General features: G+C 40.3%; 1 protein-coding gene across 1 annotated transcript in view; it reads left to right on the top strand.

Moving 5' to 3' along the window:
- The window catches only part of opcml (opioid binding protein/cell adhesion molecule-like), a 264962-nt gene that overhangs the window by 26039 nt on the left and 220638 nt on the right, over positions 1-18285 (top strand). The gene's annotated exons all lie outside the window — the stretch shown is intronic.

Genomic DNA, 18285 nt, shown 5'->3' with positions numbered 1-18285 from the left:
TACCTACTGCAGCGTTAAGAGAATGTTTTTGTGGAAATATTCACTTCTAAAGTGTAATTTTATTCCTATAGTGTTTCACTGCTCATTAGCCTATAGACAGAGACTGTAGTGATGATGTCATCCCTCCTAGGACTCTATGACAACACCCATGGCAACTTTACAGGCAAATGGGCACATTCTCTGAATCACAGCTCAAAGCTTTATATAACTGAGACAAAAGCCCCATGAGCCAGAGTCAGTCACTAATTCAATTTCACCGGACCAATAGACTCCAACTAGTGGTACCTAGAGCCAGTTTAGAGAGACGCTTGTCTGTCTTTGAATATATGACTTCCCTGTCCAAAACTAGTGGGATAGCAGACTGGAGATTCATTGTTAAAGAAGAGATGAATGCCACGTGTTACAAAGGTCTTGATTGAGTGATGTTTCGACGCACTCTGAATAAGCGGGTAATGAAGAGTACGCTCGGCTCCAAACCATCTGTGTGTCGGCGGGGGGGTCTCGCCCTGGAGCCAAGATCCCAGTGAGCCTGCAGATTACAGCCACTAATTAGTCAGCAGGCCAGAGTGCAAGCAAACTCCTGTGCCAAGCTCAGCTGCATGTACACACAAATACACACACTGTTCCAGACAATTAGAGGAGAGTAAGTGTATGCATACCTTACAACATATGAATGATACGCAATCACCACGGGGGCCACACTGATAATTCCACGCAATCATGCCTGCTAGATTAATATGTAATGCCTAAAACCCTCTGTATTAAGCTGATGTTACACACTTAATTTTCGCATTTTTTTGTCCTTCTTACTCATGCATATTTATTAAAACATTTATGATTTCATCAGCCTATTATATAGGCTTAAATAACGTGTTTTATACATGTTATTTTAGCGTTATAGATTAGAAGGGATCTGTTACACCTAAAGAAGGTTCAGAAGGCAGTTATCATCTATTCACATGGTTGATCACCGATACAAATACAAGAAGACAACGTCGACCTCTGGTGGTCGTAGTAATTACTACATCGTAATTACTACTAGTATAAAGTCAGCGTAAGGAGGAGGTCGGGTGGATGGACAGGTCAAACACCCAGGAGGCTGTTCTGGTCTTTCAATGACAGACTGCTTCACCCGCGGTTGTTAAAGAGAGATACCACATGTCCTCCTGCTGCTGGAACACTTTACATCAACACACAATAAAGGATCATCTGACAGAAAGATATCACTTCATTACCAAGGTTGGAACTGAAATAAACAAAGGAATATGTGATACATTTGGGGTTAATTGTTCGAGTTATAGAGAAAGAGTAGGACCATATACTCCTTGTTGATTGTTTACTTGCGTCGCTTTAAATGCTGCGGCCGCAAGGAATTGTGGGATGTTATTCTCTCTTTTCCTTTGGTAAAGGATGCTCCGGTGTATCCTCTGCTAAAGGAGATCATAAAGGAAGCACTGAAGCTTCTTTCCTCAGCATTTAGATGATTCAAACAGCTCTTATCATGGCTGCTACTGAGATACTTAGAGGGTCATTTTACTCCGTTAGGAACCTTCCTAGGAGAAAAGGACTATTCGAACGCAACCTTGGGTTTTGAATGTTTCAGCACCATGGAGAGAGACACAATGACAGCAACAGTATTCAGGTTTAGTTCCAAGACTTTTAGTGAAGAATTTCATCTACACTGATGTCTAATATTTCAACATACCATAGCATACAGTGCATAATAAAGTTTCTTTGGACATTAACAGCTCAGCAGCTTTAGATGGTAGAACACAGTGAACCAGGTATGAGAGATGTGCTTTTCAACCTTGATAATGACAGGACGAATGCTTGCAGTTGGGTATTGCATATAGGATAATTTGTGAACAAAGCCCTTTGGTTGTAAAGGTAGAAGAATATAGACTAAGGACTAAACTGTGCACACTGTGAAGAAAACTGAAAGAAAGTAAGCTGAAAAAAAACCTGCTGGGCGACATTTGGCAAAGTAGGAGATTAACTGTGCTTCCCCAGCCTCGCTCTCCCAGCGTCCGAGTTCTGCATGAGTGGCAGGCAGGAGGAGGTAGTGGTGGACTGTGTCAAATGCAGCAGACAGGTCAAACAGGATGAGGGCAGAGGATACAGCGAGGAGGCAGCCTGAGCAGAGCGGAGAGCTTCTGAAACAGTGAGGAGTCCAGTCTCGCTTCAGTGTGCTAACATGTTTGGACAGTTTATTTTTCTGGTGCTTTTCCGCTTCTTCATATGCGTGACAGGTCACTGAATGTCAGCACAGTGCAATGTAATGGATTCACTGAACATGAACAGTATGAAACAACTGCTATACTATGACTTTTAACATTATTAAATCATTGATAGGTTATATAGTTCAGGCAGTTTTCACGTCTGCAGTAGTACAGTTTGTAACACCAGAATTTAAAAATTGCATCTATAAGAATAGCAGCTCAAATTGCTCTTGTAGAGGGAGAGAAGAAAGCGTATACAAGGGACACATTGAGTCCTGTTAACTTCACAATACGCTCAGTTTGACAGATGGTTATTGTTTTAAACAGCCAACAACGCAGCAATTCATTTCAATGCATAAATGTTTGAGCATTGGCTACTTATACCAGATACCGTACATTTGTAAGGAGTGAAAGCCTTCCCTTGTGGAGTCAGTAGCAGCTTTGTGACCAAAATATTCAATCTGCATCATTTTAGACTTGAGGCATTACCTTTATTAAATTTAGCTGAACTCAGTTACAGAAGAAACCCCTCTCAGTAATTGAAAACGGCTTCTTCGTCAGAATATTAATTTACACACAGCAAATCCCCCCATAAATAGGAGATGGAGAGAATAGGTTTGAGTTGCAGCTGCACTTTCATTTATATTCCTTTGCAGTTCAGCAGGTTTGGTTAAAGTGCCTTTTAACGCCCCCAAGAAGGAATGGGATGTCAATTATGGGAGGAATTTGCAGGTGACAGCCCTTGACCACCAGTTCACCCACTGGTGGTACAAATACCTCGAGTGATTGTGGAGCAGCAAGCTTCTGCAGTACTGCTATTTTATCAGTATAATTCTGGCATCGGGGCGACAGGAAATAACAGCTTGAAGCAAGCGAGGAAGAACAGAGCACAAGAGGCTTGTGGAAATGTGCGCTGAGAGTAATCAGAGTGGAAATGAAATACTTCAAAATGGGTGTATGTTCTAATCTAATTAAAGACCTGTTTAATAATCAGCATACATGCTACACAAAGTTTATTTCATCTCTCTTTGCTTTCATGACTATTGGGTGATGTTCATTGTTGCAGTAGTTCCAATAACCAAAGCAAAAGCGTTACTGTCACAGTATTGTAATTTAAATTACATTTAGGCAATTTTCTTCTTACCGTTTCCTCTTTTTTTTTAATTTAATTTTCTAAAAGTCACCAGACACGGATAAACTAGGCAGCGCTGATCAAATATGAATCAGTATTCTGTTACTGTAATGCTTAATTCTCTCCTCAAATGTTCCCAGAAACATCTTGTAGTGTACTGTTTAGCTGTAAAATTAGAAAGTTTGTGACCTGGGAGCCATGTTAAGAAATGTAACAACAGTAGATGTCATGGCAGACGGTTAACATGGTAAAAGACCTCAAACACTCTGATTAGGGATGCCCTGATCAAGTTTTTTTGGCAACGATGTCTACGTCTAATTTTCCAACACATTCTTATCCCAACTCGTCACCTACTGCCACTTTGTCATGCCCCTTGGCATTACTTTACTTTTGGTATCAAAGCCACTATAGTTAACTTTAGCATCACTTCAGTTAGTTAGGCAACAACAAACACTTAGTTAGTTTGGTTGGGCTTAAAACTACTACGTTTGTAAAGTGAAAATGAAACTGAACGTTATGAACACAGGACACGAACAAACAGCTGATTGTAACGTGAAAGTGAAACTTAATGCGTGGGACAAGAACGCGGTCTCCTGGATGAAAGTCTTGTGTTTGTCTATTATCCGGAGTTCATGAGAAAATGGCTGAAGTAGGCTAAGGATGGGAAATGTAATTTTTAATTGTTATACTCCTTATGTAACAGCCATATATAATTATTTTTGATCCAAACCAGCTCAAATTTTTAAACATAGCAAAGTTTTATGATCAAAAAGTGGAGATTCAAAAACATGTTTGTTCCCTGAAGTCTAATAGTGGGAGTGCAGCTGCTCCGCTTGTTCCATTGCTGAGGCGCCCATAGAGCACAGTAAAGAAAGGATTTGCATTTGATCAGGTTTATTTTAGCAGATACGGATCCATTAAAACGTGTCCAGATCGACTCTCTCATACCAACCGTTAGGATCAGCTCAGGACATCTCCAATGGCAAATGTACTCTGGCACTGTGGATATCAGTACAAAAGATGGACCCCCACAGGGGTCCACTGAAGAACTCCCTGTTTGTTTGTTTTCATGAAGACGTGGCATTCCCTTCCTGTCTGTCTCTGTCTATATCTTTCAATCCAGTGCTTTTGATCATATTGACAGAAGGTTGCACACCTCTTGAGCATCAACTGTTTCAAAGAAAATCCTTACATGAACCGTTCTCCTGTCGGCTTCTGTCAGAGGAGTCACAGAGATCTTCCTGAAGCTAACAAATATCCCCCTCTCAAACTTCTCCAAGCACGTCGGCAGAAGTAGCCTACATAAATGCTCCATTTCAACGGCTCATTTCTTCTATTTCTCCCAGCTGCATCCCTGCTGGATCTCTACACATTCAGCCCTGGAGAAATGGCTCATAGCAAACGTGTTAGTAGTTTTGATAGCAGGAATCAACCAATTTTGTCTGACCCAATTTGACACCCAGACATTGTGTCGGCCTCCTGATGATACAGAAACAGCTGTGCTGTCATGTCCTATATTTTAAAGATAGGTCTGTTTGGTCCAACGAGATGTCAATCTGTCGGGCATGTAACTCCTACTGTACATGATGCACACTGGTTTACAGGAACAGAAAGGAACAGTGATGTTATGTCATCATAATAATCATAATGATGAATTATTTAAATTTAAGATGAAGCACAAGGGCACAACTACAACTGGCATCATTAGACTATTATAGGCAATACAAAGATAGACATATTTGCTCCATAATAATAAAAGGAATTATGGTGCCCCCCTCCTCCATCATCCGGTGGTTTGTTTCATTGCGCCTCACAAACTCGAGCCGGCCCGTCCGGACTGCCCGCTTGAGCAGCGCCTTGCGGCTGCGTTACCTGCTGTTTTTTTTTTATTTGGCGTCCGTGTTAACAGATTAGAGCAGCCATACAGCCCATCTCGGCGGCCTCTCTTCTAGAGATTTGAGGTCTCGCCTATTTTTAACGCGAGCAGCTTGCAGTTCACAGCAACAACAGACAGTGAAAGTGATCTAATGATAGTCATCATACCAGCAAGAATAAGCAATGGCCTCCATCTCTAATCAAATTTTGGATGGGGATCAATTCACTTTTACTGAGAGTCAGTTCATGATAAGCGACCAACGGATGCGAGAATGAAAGGACAGCAGAAACAGAAACAGAAAGGTCGGATGTGTATAACAATAAGTCATCCGCATACAAAGACAATTTGTGTTCATGTCCGTATCTGACTGTGCCTTTGATGAGCGAAGTGCTATTGCAAGTGGTTCTATGGCGAGTGCAAACAGGGACGGACTTAAAAGGCTATATTTTTAATAAATCCTGTTTGATAAGGAGAGATAATTGACAGGACTATTTCCAGATGTTTTGCCAGATGTTTGGCTTGAAATTTATACTCAACATTTAAGAGGCTAATTGGACGATATGATGCACAGTCAAGAGGGTTTTGTTTTTTTCTTAAGAATAAAACATGTATAACTTCGCCACATTAAATATATCAATTTGGTCACTAGCTCAGGAGCGATAGGGAAAGGCGTCCTACATCCTTGACCTCCAGCCTCCACTCTCTGCTAGGCTAGGCTACAATATTGTTTTTATCTTCTTATCCCAGACCGTTCTGTAATTAACTAGATGATTAATAAACCCATTTCAGGAAAAGTCATGAACTGAGAGATGGGTTTTATTTTAACAGAGTTAACACATTTGAAAACACCAGAGGGGTAAAAACGACCCCTCCCTTGTTAAATGAAAATCATTGCCGTCCTGTCAGGATAGAAAACACTTTCTATTACAGGGATGCCGTTATAAATCATTTAATGCTGCATCCTTTTTTCACCACCTTTAATTAAACTGTCAAATCAGCAGCAGATATTAAAGCATTGGGACTTAATTTGAGTATCAACTTTCAGTAAATATTCACACAGACAAGTGGTGCTCTCTGCTTTACTAATTACAAGGCAAATCAAGAGTCCATCAACAATCAGCAATAATTGCTGTATAGACTTTTGCTTGTTTCCGATTGCAGCTTCCCACCACAGAGGCAGAGAAGAGACGTCTCTGGGAAATTTACATTGTAGAGTGCACATAGATTGCTGGATTGCCTAATTTTACTTGGGTTGAAACCATGCCTCTAATCAGTGTCTCACAGAAACAGCTGCTAGGTGGGAAGATTTAGTTTTGCTTGTGGCAAACAATTTGCAATCTTTTACTGCGTGATGAACAAGAAGGGTCAGCACAGGGTTTACCCATTATATTATATTCTTTACCATTCTTTGTGTTTTTTAATGTTGATTGGATACTATGGATTTAGAACTTCGCTATTGCTTCGCTTTGTGTCTTGGTATTGTGCATACTGGCTCACTGTCATGGCTTACTGGGACTCACTTGTTTATTTGTTGCATCTGAATGTAAGTTCATCCCCCGACACAGGATCCTCTTCAACAGTTGTATAGTGTCTTCTGTGGCTCTTTGTGACTTAGATTTTACAGTTATTTCACAACAAATAAAAGTAATACATAGAATACTCTCTCCGAAAGAGGATGGAAATGTGTTATTATAAAAGCTTTAGACATATTGTTAGTGTTTTACTCTTATAGTATACTGAATATAAGAGCAGTTAAAGATGTCATGAAGTGTAAAAAGTGACTCCTGCCCGACGTGCTGTTTTTCCACAAACCTGCACAACCATCACTCTCCATTATCCGTGATGTCTGCCACCATGACAGCGGTTTTGCAGCACATATCAAACACTTCCTTTGAGTTACATTTGAGCCAGTTTGTGATCCCTTGTGATCTCTTGTGGAAACAGAGCGGGGGGGTGATTCGTCACTGAGTGGCCATCAGATGAAGGACACAGAATCATTTGGTATCACTCACTTCGCAAATAGTCATACATTGCAGTGATTACTCTACCTGCTGCTACGCTCTGGAAGTGAAACTGTGTCTCGCATGGAGTTTAGACATTTTGAATAACATATTGAAAGCACAATTAATTTGTTAAACAGCACAATTTGGTTATTTAGACCAAACTGTTATTCCATTAAAACTAAAAATAGTAAGTGGTATATTTTCTAGGTTCGGAAAACAATCCTGTATGGAAGTCATTTGGAGTTGAAAACGTTTGGTTCATGAGTTACGAAAGGGGGCCGGGCTAAAGTGTACTGGACATTTGGACAATGTGTAGTCAATTTACAACAATTTCCTGTTCACATTAGGTGGTGCTATGACTAAAAAACAATATTGGCATGTATATGTCTTCAGTCATGGACTGTTATGAAGCAGTCGAAATTTGGGGCAGGTCGGATAATTTACATTTGCGTGACAACGACTTCCTGGCAAATCATGCATAATGGCAGCCACGCCACGGCAAGTGCGTTCCGTGAAGACTCAAGAGTTTGATAGCTTTTCATCGTAAAGGTCTTTAGATTGTACTGACCAAATTTGAATTGGATATGATTAAATCTGAAGGAGGAGTTTGTTAAAGTACACCATTACCTTTTAAAGTAAAGGTGAATTTCCCCTCGGGGATCAATAAAGTATGTCTTCTTCTTCTTCTTCTTCTTCTTCTTCTTCTTCTTCTTCGCAGTATTTAAATCAAAATTGGATGCTGACTGCATGTTGCTAGTGTTTTCTTGGTGATTCCATTTGTCAGCACTATAACCAGTCATATTTAGTTTTGTACATGTATTGTGGATTCCTATTGGTTGACGGGCCTCTCCTCAGCATATATATTCCGTCCGTGACGTCAGCGCTGTACCAGTATGATTGGATTGTGCCCACGCCTAGAGATTTATGTGCCTACGTGAGTGACCGATGCGTTTCCATGTTTGTTGACCAGGCAATAAAAGTCACAGTTACAATAAGTTACAGTTCCACTATGTCCATTAATGATCAACGATGATTAATATAGTGCCAGCTTCGATGTGAGAACTGCTGTCTTTTGAATACACACTAGTTTATGGATGTGTCACTGCATTTCTTATGGTATCACGTCCGCCCTCACTGCTGTCTTCAACCACTGTTTTTCTGCTCTCCAAGTTTATGGTTGTCGATAGAAAGTCATATTGGAGTAAAACCAAACAACTGCTGCTTATACCCACAGCCCTGCTCCATAAAGCGTAACCCCTTTACATCAGGATCCTTGTCTCTGCTGTTGCGACATCATCCATCCATTTATTTCCACAGTTTGGAGTCATTTAGAGTCTCCCTGGAGTCTCTTCAGGACAGTTGCCACAGTTTGGAGATGCCTTTTTTCTGCACTGATCCTTGTGCTAAATGCATCAAAGACAAATGTCATGTAGTTCAGAAGGGAAACAATCGCTTGTTTCGCTGCTGCAGGCCAGTGGAATGAGTAGCAATACTTGTCTGCCTTTGTGGACCTCATTACACACGAGTACTGTATATATATATAACCTTTATTTATCTAAGTCACATTGAGATTAACACCTCTTTTACAAGTGAGACGGAACCAAGACGGGGTCAAATAGGAGCATCAAACACATAAAAAGACAGCAACAATAGGTACGACAATCTGGGCCTGCAGAGGGTTATAATATCAAAATAACTTTTTTCATATTTGCTCAAAGTCCTCCTGGTTAAACCAGGTTAAATTGTATTTACCAAGCAGCCTATCAACTCAGAAATGAATTATTATATCTTTTGTGTAAAAAATCTAGATTCATATTTTGTGATTTAGGTGTTAGCGTGTTATCTAGATTGTTTTTGATGAACTATATAAGTACCGTTGGAATGTTTTTTGTCACCTTAATATATTTTTATATAAGTTTTATAATAGAGCAATCCATATTATTAAACTCATATAATTTAAGTATATTTCCACCTCTCTCACACAGTGACTCAGTCTCTCTCACAATGTTCGCTCGCCTTTTTTCTGGTTTGGCGCCTTAAAGCTCCTTTCACAACAAATACTTATGTATGGAACAATTATTTCACCCAGTATATTCAATTCAGCATCATCTCTGTAAAGGTTCTTGTTGGTCCAGGTCACTGGGTATCTTGTAGCCTCACATCCAAGAGGCTTCATCAATATGGAACTGATTGATGAAAACGTCCTCGAGACCAAATAGACAGTTGCTTTAAATTAATCCTCCACTTGTGTCATGTAAAACTAGAAGGGTTTCCTTTTCGTTAAGAATACAAGGAGAGTACTCTTTTTTAAATTATGTGCTGATTACATTATTCAATAACATTACATCATGTGCCCATGGGTTTATTACCTTATATGGTGATTATTACATTATGAGCTTTTATTATATTGTGTAGTTATTACGTTATGATTTGCTACACATGCTGCGATTTTTCTTTATATCTTTCATCCAGTTACAATCCCTTCATAATGTATGACAGTGTGGATTATGGATAGCATTTAATCACAATTCAATTCTCTAAAAGAAATCAACTAAAATACAGAAGAACCTCACACAAACAAGCAATCAAACCTCATGTAATTGGCTTACCAAACGGATAGGAATCTGGAGCATGCTACAGGCGATTGCCTCTCACGCTGCCGTAGCGCTGCTCGTTCCACCTCCTTCTCATCTCTCTCTTGCATCTTTACACTCTTTGCTCATGTACATACTTTGACTTTTTAGTAAATGTGTCTGCAATTTGAAGGTATTCTTGCAATGGGAATGATTTTGGCAGCTGTTTGTTCAGCTGTTCATATACAGTCAGTGAGGCCTTTTGAATAGCTTGAGTAACACTGACATCTGCTGGGACAGCATGTCGTAACTGGCCAGAGAAGGAGCAAACCAACAAGCTGTGGGCAAATACGGAGCTGATATTCCTATGTTGAAATGACCTTTATTTTGTCCTTGAGATGTTATTAAAATGATCCAAAAAATATCAGATATTCAAATACTGAGTGCATTGAGCTAAGTGACTGCTTACAAACGAAGCAAATAAGGTGTTGATTTGAAAGATGCCTGAGTCAGTCCTGTGTGATGTGACTCAGTGTGGCGTGACGCTCCATCAATCAGCATAGCGCCGTCTCAGACGGGGATTTACATCAGCACACTTGAAGTATAGCTGCAACTTCCTTACGACAATAATATCGTTGAAGTTTCAGAAAGTGCTGATGGAGTCTGTTTACAAGCACAACATGCACTCTGTTTGCCGTTCCTCTCTAACTAATTACACTTTCTCTATCTTTCCTTTTTAGGTAAGACAGTTTTCTGTGTCTTCATCACTGAAGGGTATGTAAGATTAACTCTCTGATAGGCAGTTCAAACGCAATTGAAAAGCATTCATGTAAATTAGTCTGTATAGATTGTGTGTGTGCATGTGTGTGTGTGTGTGTGTGTGTGTGTGCGTGCGGTGTGTGGGGTTCTGAGTCAGTCTCTCTGTTGATATTCATCTCACTAATTTATAATTCACTCACTCCTGCAAAGACTCTCAGTTTGTCCTGACCTTAGTTGTTGCCCAGAGACTTGGACAGAGTGAGTTTATATTCATGCTTTGGCTCAGAAAGAGACATAGCATTTTGTGCCAATTTGTGTGTGTGTGTTTGTGCGCACATGTTTTGCATGCTTGTGTATGTGAGAGATCAGGTGCCATTAACACCTAATTAGGTCCAAATTGCTGTTCGTTACTTCTCTGAATAATAATAACCCCCACAAACAAGTCTACTGCTCAGAATGAGGATCGATTAGCCGAGCCTGAGTGATCGCAGCTGAAGATCGACTTCAGTGAGAATCATCTGTGAAGTTTGACCATCTTATGGAGAATGAATACGGCTCAGTGAGTGCCAGCTACAGACTGAATGCACTGCACTGTCAAGTTGGCAAGGACCATGTCATATAATCTTCTTTCGAACAAGGCAATTCATTTTTTTTTTTTTCCTCCGTCTTACTGGCCCCGGAAAAGAACAGCAGATGACTCCCGCCCCCCCCTCTCCGTGATGGTATTTTGATTTCAGTTTCCCATTTCCAGTTTATCACAGTTTGATAAGGTCACCTCACGCTGTCACCTGCAGTATCCAACTCCATTTACTCAAGCGCCCTGAAATGCTATTATCAATATGAAATATTGTCCAGACAGACTACAGCTCTTCCGGCGAGGAAAACATCAATGTTTACTGTTCAGAAATCAAGCCCTTGCCCCAGGTGCCAGCCACTATCTGTCTTCTCCGGCGTAAAAAAAAATCTCCAACAGGGATTACTAATCCTCCTCCTTGTTTGTAGTTCTGCTGCGATTCAGCAAAACAAGATTATCCCAGTCGCTGCTTACAATTTGGGCCCCCTAGATGAAATGATAAATGCCAAGAAATATTTATTTTGTTGAATAAACTCCCTAATCCATTCCAATAGACTGCTTAGTAATTGCATAGTAATGGCTTTTTCTCTTTGAAAACCTCCCAGACTGTCAATACTTGAATGGGAGTACGACTTGCCAGCTGTGAGATATTATGATCAGGATGACCCAGATTCCTTCCTCCTGCCTCTAATGAGGTGCTCAGTCATGTTGTGGTAGAATTTATACATTTATGTTTTTTCTCTATTTACGTCTGCCTGTGAAGACTTTAATACTCCCATGAAAACAGGCGAGTATATACGAGGCTTACAGCTCAGTTTAGTGTGTGGAGTAGTGAAAAGCCAAATTAAATGATTGAACAAATGATGTTGTTTTGATGTTTCGAGTGATTCATTGTTTGAATGAAATTCTTTTAAGATAGGTGAAGCCATCCTTATTGGGATGCAGGATTAAGTTTCCTAAGCCTTCAGCAAAAGCTATTTAAGAATATCTCAGTTGGAATTCACTTAATGAAAATACTTTCCACTTTATATGCATGACAGTCTGTGGAAATTGCACGTGGGGCTGTGTCGAAAGTCTCACAGGACTGACTACAAGAAGAAAAAAAAAAAGCAATACTTTCCAAGCTGGAAGGAAATAAACTACCAGCATGCCTATCCACTCAATATCATCACACCTACAAGGTAGCTTGCCTTGCCTCAGCACATCGAGTGCTAAAAATGGCCGTTGAATAGCTTGCGCTGACAGACGGTCAATGTATTGGAAGGCTGTTGAAGGAGGGACACTCATTCCCAGGTGTCATTTCCAGCTGCTGTTATTGGTCCCAGGTTGGTACTTTTAAGGCGCTGGCAAATGATGTGCCATCAAGCGGCAGCCTGGTCTGAACAGGGTGTACAGCCACTCTTTACCATCAGAGAGTTAAAGGCTGCAGGCAGGTTCTCTTGCACAAAGACTATGGCTGTTGTGCTGAGGCTTTGCTGGACATGATAATAACTATTAGCCATACTTCTGACAAGACAAAAGTATTACTTTATAGGGACTCACTCGGTATCACTACATCGGTATCAATGGCAAAACGTTTGATAATTTGAGCATAGGATTTGTAAATTGTTCCCTCAAATAACTTGATATCAATAATGAAGTTATTAGCAATGTTAGACACTCAGAGCAAGACAGCCCCGGAAGACAGGTGATGTAGAATAAAGAGCGAGAACGTCTGCGAAGGGAGGTGGTCAGGATGGATGGATGGGTCAACTGACTTAATTGCATTGACAACTTAACTTAAGTACATAACTTAAGATGGCGTTATCAGAGAGCAGTGCAGAGCGGCGGCCGTGAGTCAGCCAGTGGAGCACAACCTAGCCCCCATGAAGAGCGCCTTGGGTCCAAGAGTGACGCCATTGGACCCAAAAATACCTTTCCCCATAGACTTACATTAGGAAACAGATGTCTGTAAATCAGCAGTTAGTTAAATCAACTTCCCAGTATGAACACTTGAACAGCCCTCATTTAAATCATTAGGTCCTCAGTTGTAAAATTATCTAATAGTCGAATCCAGAGTTATTTTCCTTCCTCCATTTATGTGAATGAGACCCAGACCGAGGCTCGACCCACGGATGCAGAATATCGGCGGAAGATCCAAATAATTTTATGCTCAAAAGTCAATTTTCTTTCCGCTTCATGTGCCACAGAGCAACTTTTTTTTGGAAGGAGCAACGGGAGCCTGCCTCCAACGCTGTATCCAATTCTCTTTATGCATCCATGGGCACAACAAACTAACATGCACTAGAAGTGGTCGGCCTGGTTATGTCAACAAAGCACAGAGAAACTCTGATTCCAACACACACACACACACACACACAGAGAGAGACTTCATTCTCTGCTCAGGTAAACATTACTCTTCTATATCTTTACATAGACAATAGTTGTTGATGGTGTATTAATGCTCTGGATTTTGAATTTAGCACCTTTAAATGATTGCTCATTATAGTAAATATAGGTGTGTAGGTTCATATGCACGTGTGTGCATATACGTATATATATGCACACATGTGCATGTGAACCCTGAGTATGTGTAAGAAGTCAATAGCAATCCCCACATGCTATGAATGGCCCTGGTACAGCTGCCCTCACAGTACAGATGTCACTGCTGCAACACTGTAACGCTTTGTGTTGCAGCTCCAGGCTGTGTGTGTCCCCTGGTGTGACAATGAGTCCCATGTAGCTTTGACATGTTTGCGTATTTTGTGTAGTGTGTGTGCGTGTACAGATATATGCACAAGTGAGAAGCAGAATGCATGTGTGTGTGTGTGTGTGTGTGTGTGTGTGTATATGTGTGTATGTGGGCATGTGCTGGCTTGCGAGACTTGTCTCCTTCCTTCTCTTCATCCCCTTTGTAGATCACAAAGAGGATCAGTGTGACAGTCAGTACAATAGGGAACCAGATACAGCCGAATCAGCTGAGCTTTCATACCGGCACCGAGGCAAAGTTGCTTGTCAAAATATATCAATGAGCACGGCTGCTGATTTCCATAATACATTACTGCGTGTTTGAGCACAGCAAGATCCTTCCAGTGATTCTGCATTCATATATTCATCAAATGAATACAGTGCTCAGCAGATCTCTGAGGTCGGTTCTTTTCATGCACCTCGTAATGAAGACATTATTTGGAGATTGAGGCAGGAATATAGATGATAGTATAGGTGACAATACAAACAAAGCTAAGCATAGTTCATGGGAATTATAGCTCCAAACACCTACTATGAATTATAAAGAGTGTGTGTCCCTATTAGCCAGCCACCAGCACTTCACTTAGAAATAACTAATCAGTTCCTATTGTCACTGAAAAAAAGCTTGTTGGGCAGAGTGAGTGGATCATTTCCTATGCTCTGTCTTGCAGGATATGATTGATATTTATATATCCTAGCCTGATTATGAATCTGAGGTAAATAATCATATCATCATGTGAGACTAGGACTCACTTTGGCTTGGCATTAAACAAAGCCGAGTAACCTGTGAAGACATTTTTTTTTATATTCAATGAAAATAGTGTTGGTTTCACTGCAGCTTCTGAGAGGTGATGCCAAGTGAATTTAACATATGAGTCATCCATCACAGCAGTTTGGAAATGATTCACTGGAGCGAAAACATCCAAGATGTGAGATGGGCAGAAAAAAAAAAGATTTCATCTTCAATCTACAATTACAACGACAATACTGTCGTCAGATGCAAGGCAGATTTTTTAGCATATCATACAAATGCTTGTAGAAAATTAAACCCACATATTTTAAAAGAGCATATATGCAGCCTATCTATATCCCTGCTACTCTGTGGAAGTCAACAGCCTGAAGGTTATGATAATGAAATGCTCCTCGTCTGCACTGAGTCTGTGTGCCACTGGGGGGCAAAGTAGCACTATCAACATTTAGCAGCAGTGACCTATTTTCCAAATGTTGTACTCGTCTAGTGCATTTGTTGTTGCCCCTTTGAAACGAAAATATGTTTGTGAGCATAAACATATAATGCATTACCATATCAATCGGCGGTGCTGAATGCTGTGTCACTGCAGCAAAAGGCCAAGCATATCATTAACAAGTCGTGGACATCAAATAACAACACCTCCGTTTTTTCCTCCTCTCTTGTCATTAGCAGAGACAGAGAGGCAGAGAGAGGAAGTGAGAGATGGTGGGAGGCAGCATGATCTGAGCTTTCAAAAGTGCTCGTGATTATCATCCTCAGTAAAGTGTCATATGTTCACCAGGGTGACACACCACTGCAACACACTCTTATTTATTTACCAGCCCTCCAACATTACAGTTAGGGCTTCTTGGTTCGCTTAACAGGATTTAAGACTACAGCTATGTGGCCATAAATAATCCACCTCAAGTATCCTCTTATACTTCAAAGAGATGCTGGCTGAAGATTAGCATTTTGCTTTCACTGTGGGGGGAAATGGCTAAAAATAGTTGTGTTCTAGGGGAAAAGCATTCTTTGGTTTAGGGGGACTGCAGTTGTTCTTGTCTGGGTGTTCGCAATTGTATCAGGCGGGGATGGCTGAGCATCTTCCTCCCAGTCTGCTGTCGATTAACTGTACGGCCAGTAACTGCTGGTGTCCTCGGGTGAAGAGCTGATGAAGCCCCAGCACCCCGGGGAGGTTAATTCAAATAGTCCAGTGCTGCAATAGGGGGAAATCATGATGACAAACCAGTAGCAAACCCAGATTAGAAGAAAAGTATGAGCTTGTACAAGTGCAGCTCTGTGAGAGAACATAGAAATGACCTTTTTCTCATTGACAGATACAAACACAAATCTTTCTCCTCAATTTGAACCCACACAAAAGATTAATAATTTTGTGAATCCTGTTGGTACAGTAGTGTTAGTGAACCCAGCTCGTCCTGTTTCAGGGAAACACTGTTCTGTTTATCACCATTTTCTAATCACTCAAGGCTGCAGCATCTTTTGTTTGTATTGAGAGGCGGCATTGGAAAAGGATACAAATCTGACTAGAAAAAACAATAAGAAACAACAATACTATATATATATATATACAGTATATATATGTATATATATACATACTGTATTTACAGTATATGTTCACCTTTTTTGCATTGGTTGGTAGATTGCTGTGCATGTCTTACATATGCGTCAGAATATTAGGTTGCCGTGTTTCTGAAAGTTTTTTCAGCTGGTTATTGTTGCGTCTTAAAGTTGCTGCTAAAGCACCGGTTCCCAAACACATTTAAAACACATTTTGCAGTTGGGATGCTCCTAGCGACTAATTTCCCGGACGTTTAAATCAAAGTTAGACTAGTTGACTAGTCTTAAAGTGAGGAAACACCAGCGGGGACTGTGGTCTAAGAGGAGTCATGGTTTGGCATTGCATATAGGCTAACCTTAGTATCTTAATGAGCACGTTTTATCACCTTCCACCTTCTCTTCCTCTCTCGTCACAGTCCAAAAGAGATAGATTTAATCATTTCCAAAATTCACAACATGTTTTATCTAAAATAATATTTCCAAAATTCACAACATGTTTTATCTAAAATAATATTCTGCTTCAATATGTCTTGCCGTTTAGCCTTTCAAAAATGACTTTTAACTGCAGTCCAAAGCTGTTTCTCTAATTTATGTAGTCTGCCTGTCAACGGGGAAGTCTGACATAAAATGTGCCGACATTCGAAGCTCCATTCGAAAATCGCCATCATTTGAGCACTACCTGCTGGCTAATCCAGTCGATCGGGAGACAACCAGAGCCGCTTTACTTCGGTAAAGAGGAGGTGGTGGCAGGCGGGGGGGCGGGAGAACGCGGCGGGGTGGAAGTGAGTCAGGAGCGGGTGATGAGTTCAGATCAGAGCGAAGGGGAGAGAGCGCTGCTGCAGGCGGAGATGAAAGTCAATATGTCATTTGAATGTGTACATTAATAAATGAATACGTTTATCTGACTTGTATTTCGAGTAACGTTGGACTAATCTCGCAACTACCTTGTTTTTGTTTTTTATTACACATGTGAAATAATATAGGCCTACTTCTAAGCATGGTAATTGGTTACATGTATTTCAATCATTACATTTAAATGTAAAATGAGTTCATATTTTAGGTTTTAAAGAACAAAACAAAGAAAATAAAGATGCATACATGGCATCCTTGACTCTGTTGGTGAGATGTATCATCATTTCTTTCAGCTCTGTTTTAAGTGACACATCTTCCCATCACTGCTATTATTCACTAATTCTAATGGAAAGCATGTTGTGTTTCTATGACAACTGATAACCATGAGCTGTCATCTTAGCACCAGCATTAATTTATCAGGCTTTTTAATATGGTGATATGCTTTTTTATTCTACTGTTTGTAAAGACAAATACACAAAAATATAAAAATTTAGCTAATGTTGTCTCTTTTTTTAATGTGATAAAACATTTTTAAAAACGTACAATTAAAAACAATGGAAATAAATCCTGCCATACGCTCCGCATGTCTAACCACTGTGCTTTAGCATGGTCAAGGTATAGTTAAGCTTTTGTTTAAGATCAGGAAAATATTCTATGGTGTCAAAACAGTCTCATAAGAATTCACAAACAAATGTCAAGTTATGTAACTAGTAAACTCTAAAACTGTAAAACTCTATCTGTATCTTTGTCTCTAATTTACAACTCGTATATCATCATTTGTAAACAGTTTAAACACAACAGCTGTACAAATGCATTGTCATATTTTTTTCATGCCTTAATAACTAATTCACAATCCTTATATTAATTTGCAAATCATCAATTTAGCATTTTAAAATGAAAATGTATTTGTGAATCTCAACAGATTCCTGTGGATGTAAACAAATGTATTTATAACTAATTAATAATTTAACTATATCACTGGATACGTACATGTGACAGCTTATGTGCATTTAATGTTTAGAGTAAACAGCTGTCAGTACTTTCTCAGCACAGACCATTAGTTTATTATCTCTGTACCTTCACAAGTTGCTGGTTAGCTGCTGCCCTGTGTGGACAAGAGGACACCTGCATGGGCTCTATTCCTGTGAACCCAGCGGCGTGGCCAGATCACAGTCAAGTGCGCGGCGCCCTGCCCAGTGCACCGGGAGCGCGCCAAACGCACTTTTGGTCATTTTGGTGGCCAAGCTCCCTTGGCGCACCTG

This window comes from Sebastes umbrosus, chromosome 17 (assembly GCF_015220745.1).
Source record: "Sebastes umbrosus isolate fSebUmb1 chromosome 17, fSebUmb1.pri, whole genome shotgun sequence".
In the NCBI taxonomy this organism is placed as follows: domain Eukaryota; kingdom Metazoa; phylum Chordata; class Actinopteri; order Perciformes; family Sebastidae; genus Sebastes; species Sebastes umbrosus.
This window is presented reverse-complemented; position numbering and strand designations above follow the sequence as displayed.